Source organism: Sorghum bicolor, chromosome 1 (assembly GCF_000003195.3).
Source record: "Sorghum bicolor cultivar BTx623 chromosome 1, Sorghum_bicolor_NCBIv3, whole genome shotgun sequence".
Classification (NCBI taxonomy): domain Eukaryota; kingdom Viridiplantae; phylum Streptophyta; class Magnoliopsida; order Poales; family Poaceae; genus Sorghum; species Sorghum bicolor.
Genome location: NC_012870.2, coordinates 61,743,431 through 61,756,340, shown reverse-complemented (window position 1 = coordinate 61,756,340; position 12,910 = coordinate 61,743,431). Strand labels below are relative to the sequence as shown.

The 12,910-nt window shown below is 37.1% G+C and overlaps 1 long non-coding RNA gene across 1 annotated transcript; it reads right to left on the bottom strand.

Moving 5' to 3' along the window:
• Positions 3,316–4,763, bottom strand: LOC110435657. The gene is made up of 3 exons (XR_002453460.1): positions 4,653–4,763; positions 4,450–4,537; positions 3,316–3,395 (listed from the first exon to the last, which is right to left on the bottom strand). It is a non-coding gene; the product is annotated as an uncharacterized LOC110435657 (long non-coding RNA).

Below are 12,910 nucleotides of genomic sequence, written 5' to 3'. Positions count from 1 at the left end.
TTATGCTCAGAGTCAAGTGGAAATAAATTCCAGGAAAAATGCTGAAAATAATTCTTCATACGTTTTAATAGGTCGGTTCATGGAAGGTGTACCCAAAGGAATAATTTAAAATAGAATAAAGGGATATGGAAACTCTAAATAAAAAGATTAATGATCAAGAAAGAGAAGACTTGATTATATAGAAAAAAAAAAAAACTGGAGACACGCCGGATAGAGATCAACGACTTACTAAACGCGCTTATTAAAACTGCACCCGCTCACAACACAAAGTCAAGCGACAAGCAAGCATCACCTCACATCAACAAAAGCTCATCAAGTTAATTCAAAACAAATTTGAAAATTAACATTCTCCTATAACTAAATTTGCAGTGACTCCAAACTAAACTTGGTAAATTTTATCCAAATATCAAAATATATATTTTTGTTAATGTTTTCTACGCACAGCCCAAAATCAAAAATTTTGGGGTGTGACAATCTACCCCACTTAACAGGAATCTCGTCCCGAGATTCGGAGAGACTAGAGAGAACGATAAAGCAGATCTTCAAGATTGTTTTGATACTTTTGACGGGATATGATTTAGAGATTAAGGATTAACAAAGGTTGACAAAAATGTCAAGGATTTGTTCTCAAGATTCATTTGGGATTTATGAAATGAGATCAAAGGATTGAAGATCAGCATAGGTAGAAAAGAAAGATCAAGGAAGGTTAAAAAAATAGATAAAGGTTGATCACAGATCTTCAGATTATGAGGTCTAAAGTCAAGGAGTGAAGATCAGCAAGAGATAATATAAATGATAAAGATACATCTTATAGTGCTTAGAATTCCTTGATTCAAGATTATGACATTTATGATAAAAGATTAAAATTAGCAAGGATTGGTAAGTTCTTCAATGTTATTTCGAGCTCTATAATGAGAGTTGATAAAATAACTGTAGACGGATAAAGGTTAAGTTGAAAAATAATAATCGATCACAAGAAATACATAGATTGATGACAAGAAAAGTAGACTAAGAGGATGAAGTTGACCTTTAGATCATTATATTATAAGGTAAACAATCAAGGGGCAAAGACTAACAAAAGAGCAGAAGAAGATGACGATTGATGATAGAAAAGATAAAGTTTAATATACAAGAAAGAGATATACAAGAAAGATAAGATTGATCATTAGGTCGATAGGTCTTGAAACTTAAGATAGATGATGGTAGCAGACGCTACCCCACTTAACAAGATTGAGCTACTTCTCAAGACGATAACTTTTGGGCCTCCTTCAAAACACAAGAATAGAGACGACACACAAGCAATACGCCAAACAAGACAAGCACACAACACATCATCGATTCTATACGTGTTTCCTCAATATGGTGGTCATCCTAAAGGGCAGATGAGAGATGATAAAAGACTATCGAACTTTTGAATGAGGTAGGAAAAAAAAAACTTTTAGTAAAATTACATAGAACAAAAACCAAGGGAGTAAGCAATAATAGCTCAAAGGAAGCTATCAAGGAGAGAATACAACGGGACAAGGATTGAGAAATAATCAAAATTAAAGAGTCAAGGGATAATAAAATAGTTTTATAGCAAATTAGACTTTTCTAATCGACCAGTTCTATCTAGGCATACGTCCTACAGTCAACACTGCTTTGATACCACTCTGTCACACCCGATTTTAAAGAACAAAACCAGGCTAGCCATATGTGTGCCCAGGAAGTCCACACATATAACAACAGAAGCAATAATATCAAAAACAATGTTATATAGCGGAAACATACTTATAATTAACACTTACATCAGAGAATCGTAACACAATAACTAATCTTCAGGCTCAATCTTCACAGGGACGGCTGACTGGGGTAACATATGCCTAGCACTTCTTGTATCCTGATAACGTCCTTCGTAACTCCTTCGCTCCTCTGATAACTCTTAGTAGTATACTGGAGTGGTGGGAAATAGCAAGAGTGAGCACATATCGTACTCAACAAGTATAACCAGGGGTTCATGAGGCTCAAATGGCTGACACTGGTTTAACTGCATTTAGCTTTTAATAGTGGAGAGCATGTTCATAATTTAATAGCAATTGTCAAGGTAGCAGTAATAATCCATCTCTGTCACACCCGATTTTAAAGAACAAAACCAGGCTAGCCATATGTGTGCCCAGGAAGTCCACACATATAACAACAGAAGCAATAATATCAAAAACAATGTTATATAGCGGAAACATACTTATAATTAACACTTACATCAGAGAATCGTAACACAATAACTAATCTTCAGGCTCAATCTTCACAGGGACGGCTGACTGGGGTAACATATGCCTAGCACTTCTTGTATCCTGATAACGTCCTTCGTAACTCCTTCGCTCCTCTGATAACTCTTAGTAGTATACTGGAGTGGTGGGAAATAGCAAGAGTGAGCACATATCGTACTCAACAAGTATAACCAGGGGTTCATGAGGCTCAAATGGCTGACACTGGTTTAACTGCATTTAGCTTTTAATAGTGGAGAGCATGTTCATAATTTAATAGCAATTGTCAAGGTAGCAGTAATAATCCATTAATCACATGATCAAGTGTAAGCATAATTAATTCTTAGCATAAACGATAATCAAATGAACATAACAACTTAACAAGCTCATCGTCGTCGCAGCAAGAACCCCCAAGGCCGCTCTTAACCGTGAGCACGGCTAGTATACTAGTTTTAACACTCTGCAGAGGTTGTACATCTTTACCCATGAGTCATGATTTACCCTTTCGCCCGAGGTGATCAGCCTCTTAACCCACTCCCAAGGAAGGTCGGCAGGGATCACTATGAAGCCTTTCAAAAGTTCGTCTAACATGTTAGGGCCGCAAGGTTTCCTTTGCGAGCAGATATAGATACCCCCCTTCCGAATGGCACAATGACGCGCAGCCTATACACATAGGGACAGGGGCTCGCACTATACCCGTGTCGGTTCAGCCCCTCCGCCCTTTCGGGTAACCTCTAACAAGCTAGAAAAGGTCTTCATACTGAGCTAAAGCCAGAGCCATTATAGCCCTCGTGGTTGCACTGTTGTCCCGGTGATCACTTACAGACAAGATCTCATATAGTTATTTGTCATCTTTTAACGTTCATTGCATAGCTATTAATCATCTTACAAGATCATGGATTATATCAAGCACTAGCACATCTACACCAAATGCATATCAAGTAGGTAGCAAGGAATCCAGGTAACAATCATCTATGATTTTGCTAAGGTCGACAAGGTGATAGCATGCATATGACATATATGTGTAGTTATAAGTGAATAGGTAACAAGGATGATCCCAAGTTATACTTGCCTTAAACACTTGCTTAATCCTCACATCATCAGCTTTCTGTCATCATCTTCTGATCTTCAATGCCCACAAACAGTTCTCGTCTACTCGCATGAAGCACCACGCATAGGCAAACATACAAAGCAACAAATAAAAGAAACTAAGAACAACACACCAATCAAAAAAAGAAAGCCTTAAAAGAGAGCGCACTAAACGTTACGGGTCGATGCTAAGGTTATGAGAAACGCCGAAAGCAAAACTATCGTAATAAAGAAATGACTACCTGTAGTTTTGGATAATTTAAAAGAGACAACAATGATCTTAATATGTTTTATTTAAGAACAATCATGCGTAACCTACTAATTCAAATTAGTCAAATTATATTTTAATTTTAAAAACAAAGTAGAACTTATTATATTTTATTTATGAATATATCTATTATATAATCGATAATCATATTTTAAATATAGGCATGCAAGCATCATTTTAATCAAAGTAAACTTTAACTTTTTAAAGAATATGTGAGAACATCTATTCAAATTATACATGATACGTGTTGGAGATGATCATATGTTATTCATACATAATTTTATATCGTTTATGCCAGTTAAACTTTAACTTATAAAATTACGTAACATGTGAGCACTAAAATAAGTTTATGGTATATATCGTGATTGTCTAAGCAAAATATAATTAAAACATATTCAAGTTGCTATTAATTAAATTCATGCTCACATAATTACAAAGGATAGACAAACCCATATTATTTTAATTATAAAACTAACTATAAGGATATTGAGCAATTAAATATTTAGAAATATATAGAAAACATGTGACATGAAAAACACTAGCACTAACGCGTAGATTACATTGATATGAGTCTAATGCAACTTGAACAAACAAACTCAGAGTTAAAATGAGTATTTTATAGCTAAAACAAGCTAATGTATTTTCTCTATATTTCTAGATTTGTTTTTCTAAAGGAAAACGGTGACAAAACTTATCCACGACATCACGTATTCATGGAGCAAAAAGAAATTCTAAATCTGATTTCTTTTACCACCAATTAACAAAAGTAATACATAAATGTTGATTTCTCACTCGATCCACGTGCACTGAAAATTCTGAAATTCACCCACAAACCACAGTCCTAATTACCTTGATCCATGTGTGTCGGTGAGAGTGAAAGCCAGAGAACGCAGCGCCGGGCAGCGGTAATCGGTAACAGCAGCATGGACTTCCACCTCTGCACAGTACCACCGATCAACACAGAGGACAACAGCTTCTGCAGTGCGCCGATTGATGAAACGGAGGAAATCGACGAGCAGATGAATTCGTCCAACAGCCGAAAAATACTGTACCCGATGACGACTGCGGTGGCCAGGATGGAGCAGGACGGCATGGCTCTAGGGGAGATTAGTCGGCACCGGCGGCGGCAGATACGATCTAGGGCAAAAGCAAGAGCCTGTTCTGTTGCAAGATATATATATATATATGCTAGAAGATATGGGCCGTTTTAAGATCAAAAAGGAGTTGGCTTCCTGGTCTCCCTACGATAAGACGTCGGACAAATTGAGCTGCGGTCGGATGGTGGGTTTGAGCCCAAATTAGCAAGAATTTTACACAAAGTAAAAGGGAGCTTTAACAAAAGCATGACAAACTCATGGGTGAATTGGAAGATGAATCCAAATAAAGTATTTAGAGCTCATGAAAAGATATCTAGGAGCATCTAGAAATTAGATTATGCTCAGAGTCAAGTGGAAATAAATTCCAGGAAAAATGCTGAAAATAATTCTTCATACGTTTTAATAGGTCGGTTCATGGAAGGTGTACCCAAAGGAATAATTTAAAATAGAATAAAGGGATATGGAAACTCTAAATAAAAAGATTAATGATCAAGAAAGAGAAGACTTGATTATATAGAAAAAAAAAAAACTGGAGACACGCCGGATAGAGATCAACGACTTACTAAACGCGCTTATTAAAACTGCACCCGCTCACAACACAAAGTCAAGCGACAAGCAAGCATCACCTCACATCAACAAAAGCTCATCAAGTTAATTCAAAACAAATTTGAAAATTAACATTCTCCTATAACTAAATTTGCAGTGACTCCAAACTAAACTTGGTAAATTTTATCCAAATATCAAAATATATATTTTTGTTAATGTTTTCTACGCACAGCCCAAAATCAAAAATTTTGGGGTGTGACAGAGGTAATAAATAACTTTAAACTCTATGATAGAGTCTGCATTGTGAGTGCCCTAATTAACGGAATGGATATCGCCTAGGGCATTGTTCAGGCCTTGTTCAGTTCGCGAAAATTTTTGGTTTTGGCCAATGTAGCACTTTCGTTTGTTTGTAACAATTATTATCTAATTACAGAGTAACTAGGCTCAAAAGATTCGTCTCGCAAATTACAGATAAACTGTGCAATTAGTTTTTATTTTTATCTATTTTTAATACTTCATGCATGTGTACAAAGATTCGATGTGACGAGGAATCTTGAAAATTTTTGGAAACTAAACAAGGCCTAGTTCTGAAAAGATTTCGGATTTCGGTACTGTAGCACTTTTGTTTGTTTGTGAAAAAATTATCTAATTATGGACTAACTAGGATCAAAAGATTCGTCTCGCGATTTACAGCTAAACTGTGTAATTAGTTTTTACTTTCGTCTATATTTAATGCTTCATGCATGTCCCGTAAGATTTGATGTGACGGAGAATCTTGAAAAATTTTTGCTTTTTGGGTTAGTTCCAAAAATTTTGCAAAATTTTTTAGATTTCCCGTCACATCGAATCTTTAGACGTATGCATGGAATATTAAATATAGATGAAAATAAAAACTAATTGCACGGTTTGGTCGAAATTGACAAGACGAATCTTTTGAGCCTAGTTAGTCCATGATTAGACAATAATTACCATAAACAAACGAAAGTACTATTATTCCTATTTTGCAAAAAAAATTTGAAGTAAATAAGGCTATAGTACACCCGCCAACAGTAGTTGCCATTGCCACTACACGTCCTCCTGTCTGCGTGCTCCTACGTGGGAGAGCTGAGCAGTGGTTCATCTAAGGCCTTGTTCCAAAAAAAATTAAAAAAATTTTAAGATTCTCTATCACATCGAATTTTATGGCACATATATGAAGCATTAAATATAGACGAAAACAAAAACTAATTACACAGTTTGCCTGTAATGCCTTGTTTAGATGTGAAAACTTTTTGGATTTCGCTACTGTAGCACTTTCGTTTGTTTGTGACAAATATTATCCAATCATGGACTAACTAGGATCAAAAGATTTGTCTCGTGATTTACAGCTAAACTGTGTAATTAGTTTTTGTTTTCATCTATATTTAATGCTTCATGCATGTGCCGAAAGATTCGATGTGACCGAGAATCTTAAAAAAAATTTGGTTTTTGGGGTGAACTAAACAAACCCTACTTAGTCTATGATTGGACAATATTTGTCACAAACAAACAAAAGTGCTACAGTGGCGAAATCAAAAAAAATCACATCTAAATAAGGCCTAAAGTTCATCGAATTTTGCATGTAGCTTGCCTACCTCATAGCCTCGTGGGGAAGGTATTTCCGAGAGATCTTGTAAAATAGTATTAAGTTTTTTACATGAAAGATCAAAAAGATGCTTTCATGGTGCTCGTGGGGATAAAGGTTAAAAAGCAAGGCCTAGATATGTTCCTAAGAGATAATCGCATTACAATGAGCACACGGAATAAATAGAAACCGAGTATATTAAAGAAATCACTAAGATGTGGACATGAGATGAAGAAAAAGAGGGATTTTAGGAACCTATCATACTCCCTCCGTCCCAAATTATAAAAAATTCTAAGAATCTTGGAGAGTCTAAAATATCTCTAGTTTGACCAAAGTTATATGATAAGATAATAATATTTACGATACGAACTAAGTATCATTATATTCTTTATTAATTATATTTTCATAGTATACATATGTTGTTATAAATCTGTAATATTTTTTATAATTTTCGTCAAATTTAAAATACTTTGACTCTCCAAAATTCTTAAAATATCTTATAATTTGAAATGGAGGGAGTAGGAATTAGGTGCTTGGGTCTATCCCATCATGTACCCATCTCCATAGGGGTTTTGGTATCTCGGTTAAACCCCTACATGCCTATCACTATCAGCAAAACATGATAGGATTACTTTGCATCCTTACTCTTAGCTAACCCTTGGAAATGAAAGTGAGATAGATGGTTATTTTGGGCATCCACTTCTACTATTTATAGCCATCCTAGAGTGTAAAAGCTCTAAGGAAGAAGGGAACCGACAAAACAACTTGAGCTTCCCTTTCTTTGGTTTAGTAAGAATCTTCTTCAAGTATGTCTACAGTCAGTTCACTCGAATCCACTGACTTCATGCACAGGGACTCAACCATCAATCCTTTATTGTGATGAATCCAAAGTTTCAAAATATTTACAGAATCCAAGAATGCTATTAGGTTCAGACCACTCAGCCACCAGGGGCAAAATGGTCCAAGTTGGTCTTCCATGCATTAGATGGCTACGACTCTTCATGAAGTCTCCTCATCTTGACACAAGCTATCTAATGACGTCATGTGCCACCTCGAGATCTTTCTTGGGTTGAGGCCCAAACCTGGAAACCACTCCGTCCTCAAAGGGTGACATAACCGGCATGAAACCCCTCCAATGTCAACTCGTGACGTCCATGTCCTCGGTCTGGTGATCCTCCAAATGCTTGTGATGCCTCACCTTTAATTTGCTCCATCTATGGCCTTGACTTCGGTCAACAAGTCTTTCATTTGTATCTTCATGTTCTTTTGCTCGTTCTCGTGTCATGTGCTAGTCATCCTTGGTCCATCCTCTGACATTTTTGACCTCTTGGTCCAAGCCTATATATCTAGTTTTCACCGCCAACCACTCGCTTAACCTTCTTCACGGTCGTCGACCACCTTTATGAACTCAACACTTGTACATTTACAATCTAAGAGATATATGTTGCACAATGCACACCAACTCAACACCCTAGTTAGTCTAAATCATGTTACAACCAACTCGATCAAAGCTCAACCATCTCGCCTTAATGCTTATCATCCATGAGGGCTTGTTTAGCTTCACTTGTGTTCACCATAAATCCATAATCCACATATGCTTAGACTAGATTAGAGTGAAAGTTAGTTAATTTTCCATCTCAATACATTTGGATTGAGATGGATGACTTACAAGTGCATCCAAACAAGGCTTAGCAAGGGCACATATCCATCCCTTATGTAATGCCCAGAGCGTTTTCTTTTATCCTTTGAAATTTTGAATAGTATATAGCATTTACGGTCTGTTTGGTTTAGCTGTGGGCTAAAAAAAAGTTATTATGAGTTATATGTGGTAAAAAAAGTTAGAGGTTGTTTGGTCAAAATAACTATAAAAGTTATCACGTATCTTTATCTCCCTAAAATATTGTAAAATGTTTATTTATTTCCACACATTTGGAAAAGTTAAAAACTAAAAATTGAAAACCAAAAGCAGGATTAAAGGTGCCGCGGAAATTGTAATACGCAAAAGCAGTTGCTTTTGAAAACGCAACTTCAATCTGGTTCTAGCCGTTTGGTTGGCTTTCTTTTTTTTTTTTTACAGCAAAACTCTTTTTAAAAGTTGAACCAAACACAACCTAAATCCCAAGCCCGCACATAGACCATGCCAAACTCCCTATCACCATTGCCACCTGATGTAGACCTTCCTGCTTCAATCCAAGTGTCATGGTGCGCGCGTGCGTCACGTGTGCTCCATCGACCACCTCATCTCCTAAACTCGTTAATAACTTATTATCGCCAACTTGGAATCCATATGACATCTTTTTTTATGGGGAGTATATATGGGTGCCTACCTGTGCTAATCCATATGCTGTTAATTTCAGCCAAGATATTATTATACACCAAGGAGCGAGGAGGTTCCCGCGCGCTCGATCAGTTGGGGTCCGGCTGCAAAATAATTAGGCCCTCGATGGAATATGCCTAGGCCTTGTTTAATTCTCAAAAGTTTTTTTATGTGGCTAACGTAATATTTTTATTTTATTTGATTATTAGTATTTAATTATAGGCTAGTTATATTTAAAAGATTTGTCTTATAATTTACAGGTAATTTGTGTAATTATTTTTTTTTATATTTATTATTTAATGCTCCTAAAGATCTGATGTGATGGATTAAAAAAATAGTGGGCTTTCTTATTGAGAGGGAAAGATTGGGTGGCCGCCGGACAGCCGGACAGGCTCAGGGCCTCCCAAATCTTTACATCTCAAAATTTTTGGCGGTAAACTTTACATTTAAATGAATGTTTAGATGTTCTCTAAATTTTTTGGTCTGCAAGACACATGACACGTGTCCCTAAGCAAGTTTACACAGTTTTGGGGCTCCAAGGTCCTAAATTCCAAATCTTTACAGCCAAGTTTTACAAACCCTTGTTTAGATCCATTCTTCCAAAAAAATGCTCATTTCTTCAAAAGTTTTGGCGGCATGTAAACAGTCCCTCAGCCTTTCGTTGTCACTCCCTCCTACTAGTGCCTGTGACCGAACGGTTGGGAATTAATGCGTGTGATTAGCAACCGGGGGAGACGTACGTAGGAGTATGCTGGTGTCTAACGTCTTGACAGCGACTTAATCGATGGGCTGGTATCTGTGCGAATTCGTACAGCCATCCATTGCAGTTGCAGGATGGGGGTGCGTGATTGAACTGTACTGTACTGCACGCTGACTTAACCTTGTCTTTTTTGTCCTCCAATTGTTCAGCAGCATACAGTGTATCCGCCGCTATGATTGGTCATTGTTTAACGAAGATGCCGACACGCATGGTTGAAATTACTTTGCTGGCCTGTGCACACGCAAAATGGCAAGAGGAAATAAACGAAGAAGCTCACCGTTTTCGACACAATAGGCAAAGCAAGGTCAGATGTGTTACCGTTCCGGTCTTCCGAGTTCGTATGAATAACGGATCTAAGAGGATCTCTAAAAGTCCGTCTAGTTTGGTTTTAGTAATTAATAGAGATGATTGAGCTAGATAGTCAAGGTGGAGTTTGAACAAGGCTATGAGAGTGGAAATTATAACCATGAAGCAAGTGCTCAACCATAGAGAGGTAAAGCTATTTGCACAAAGGTTTTGCTTTTACAGGCCAAGGTGTAATAGAGTGCATATTCAGATTTACGATACATAGACGTACTATAAAGAATGAAGTTCTCATGTGATTAAGATTGTTATAGTACTACTAGGTGTTTACTTTATTAGTGGTTGTCGCTAGCTAGCCGGTTTGATGTTGTAGTGGTATGTGGAATATCGCTTGGTGATTGTGCAGTGACTTCGGAATTATAATTGTGAGGGGCTTCATGCTCATTCTCGCAGGAAGTTATGAAAAACAACTCTAAAAAATCAAAGAGACTTAGAGAGTGCTTTTGTGACAAGCCAGCTTCTACACAAGTGCCCTGAGTTTGGGTGCTCGTAATGTTTTTTTGTCAAGCGGTAGTCTAAAGGACTTGGGGGTAAACTTTGTATTCCTTGTTAGTTTGCAACTTTCTACACTCATGCTTTACTTTCATACTTGTGCTTGTGTAGTTGTAGTAGTAGCTCTCCTAGTGAGTAAAGTAGTTTAGTTGCTTTACTTGTGTAGCTCACTAGTTGTAGTTGTTTGTCACTAGTAGCTTAAGGCAGATATATATCTAAATTTTGGAATAATGTTGTAGAATATCAAATTTCAAGCCAAATAGTCTAGTCTATAAAGTAGATTCATATTTCCTCCAAAAATGAAAGGATCCAAATGGACCCTATTGTTATGTTGTTTCTCAATATTTTGTGTTTAATTTGGATATTTTATTGGTATATTTGTTTATAGTATTGCTATATAGTATGTTTGACTTGATACGAGTTTAGAAGAGGAGGTGTTTGGTGGAGTACCGGATACATACTAGTGACACACTATAAGACTTGGGTTGAACTCGCCCGCATCAGTGTTGATAGTTCCACCCCCACCCACCACCCCCTCTTAGATATCGGTCACGTCTGAATCATGTTGGTCACCATGCCTGAGTCGTCTATTCCTACTCATCTTCTCTGTTGATGCCCCACCCTCTCCTCTTCTCCTCGCCCATATGCCCACAAACACAACGTATATCACAGGTGGGACTCATAAATCCTAAAATTCTAGTAATGAGCTTACCTCAAATCTTGAAGAAATATTCCCTTAGAATCTCTCAATATGTCCTAACCAAATTTTATGATCATGTCCTTGGAACAAACACTAACTACCCAATTACCAAATTTTATGATCATGTCCTTGGAACAAACACGTACTAACTAATCAATTACTCCATCTATTTGAATTTTTAATACGTTTGGATTTTCTAGATACATTGTCTTTACTATATATTTAGACATGATGTATATTTAGTTACATAGCAAAAGTTATATATTCACAGCTTTTATAGAAAAAAAAAGCAAAAGTCATGCTGGAAAGTTCTGCAATGCGATGAACAATCTCCATTTGTACACTAAACGAGAGGTGTGTAACAGCAGTATACAGTACCCTACTATTCTGACTGAAGTTGCACATATTCGACACCGACGGCACAAAACGCAGCATCAAACAAAATAGACTCCATCCTGATCTCGGTTGATGGCTGACATCCAAAGGTACGGTAGACGACGCATTATTGATGACTGCAATGCGTGGATTTTCTTATTATCGAGTGGACGACGGGTGACGGGAACCTGATCTTGGTCTCTTCCCTAGCTACCCACCCAAGGCATCTTCCGTTGAGCGTACACCCCTCACCTCAGCAGCTTGGAAGGAGCCCAACTCGCTGGACGCTTTGTCCTTCATGTACTCCGTTCGTCTCCCTTTGATGATGATGATGCCTGCTCCTACTTGTACTTTAACCTGTTCAATTTTCTTTGCCTCACTCGCCGTGTCGCTTCCTGCCTTCCTCGTCTTCTCCATCTCAAGCCTTGTTTAGTTTACCACAAAAACAAAAAACTTTTCAAGATTTTTCGTCATATCGAATTTTTCGACACATAAGAGTTTGCTTATAAATCGCGAGATAAATCTTTTGAGCCTAGTTAGTTTATAATTGGACAATAATTGATAAATAAAAACAAAAGTACTATAGTACACAAAACCAAAAAATTTTAGAAACTAAACAAGTCCTCAAGTGGGAAGGTGAAGGCAACACGACAGAACTGTTGTCATGGAAGTCTGACGCAAGTAAAACAAACTAAAGCAACTTTAGTCTGTAGTATTGCATTTTTTCTCAGAGATTTTTCAAATATGACTGTGATTAGAGTTCTTTTAGTAGAATTTGTCCATCTAGATTTAAGTTGATCTAGACAGCGAGATACCTATAATGATTTTGACAATCTCGAGATTTGTCGGCGTAATCTTTCAGAGGTGCTCATAGGTAAGATTTGCGTGTGTGCTTATAGGGACGAGTGTCTTTAGAATTTACTCATAAGATAGGATTTGTGTGTGTGCATGTTGTATGCGTCCGATGAAAAAACTATGACATATACAATCGTAAACAAAGATCGATGAAAGCTAATGAATTGGGGGAGGGGGACGGGGTTGTTGTTCAGCCTTGCAT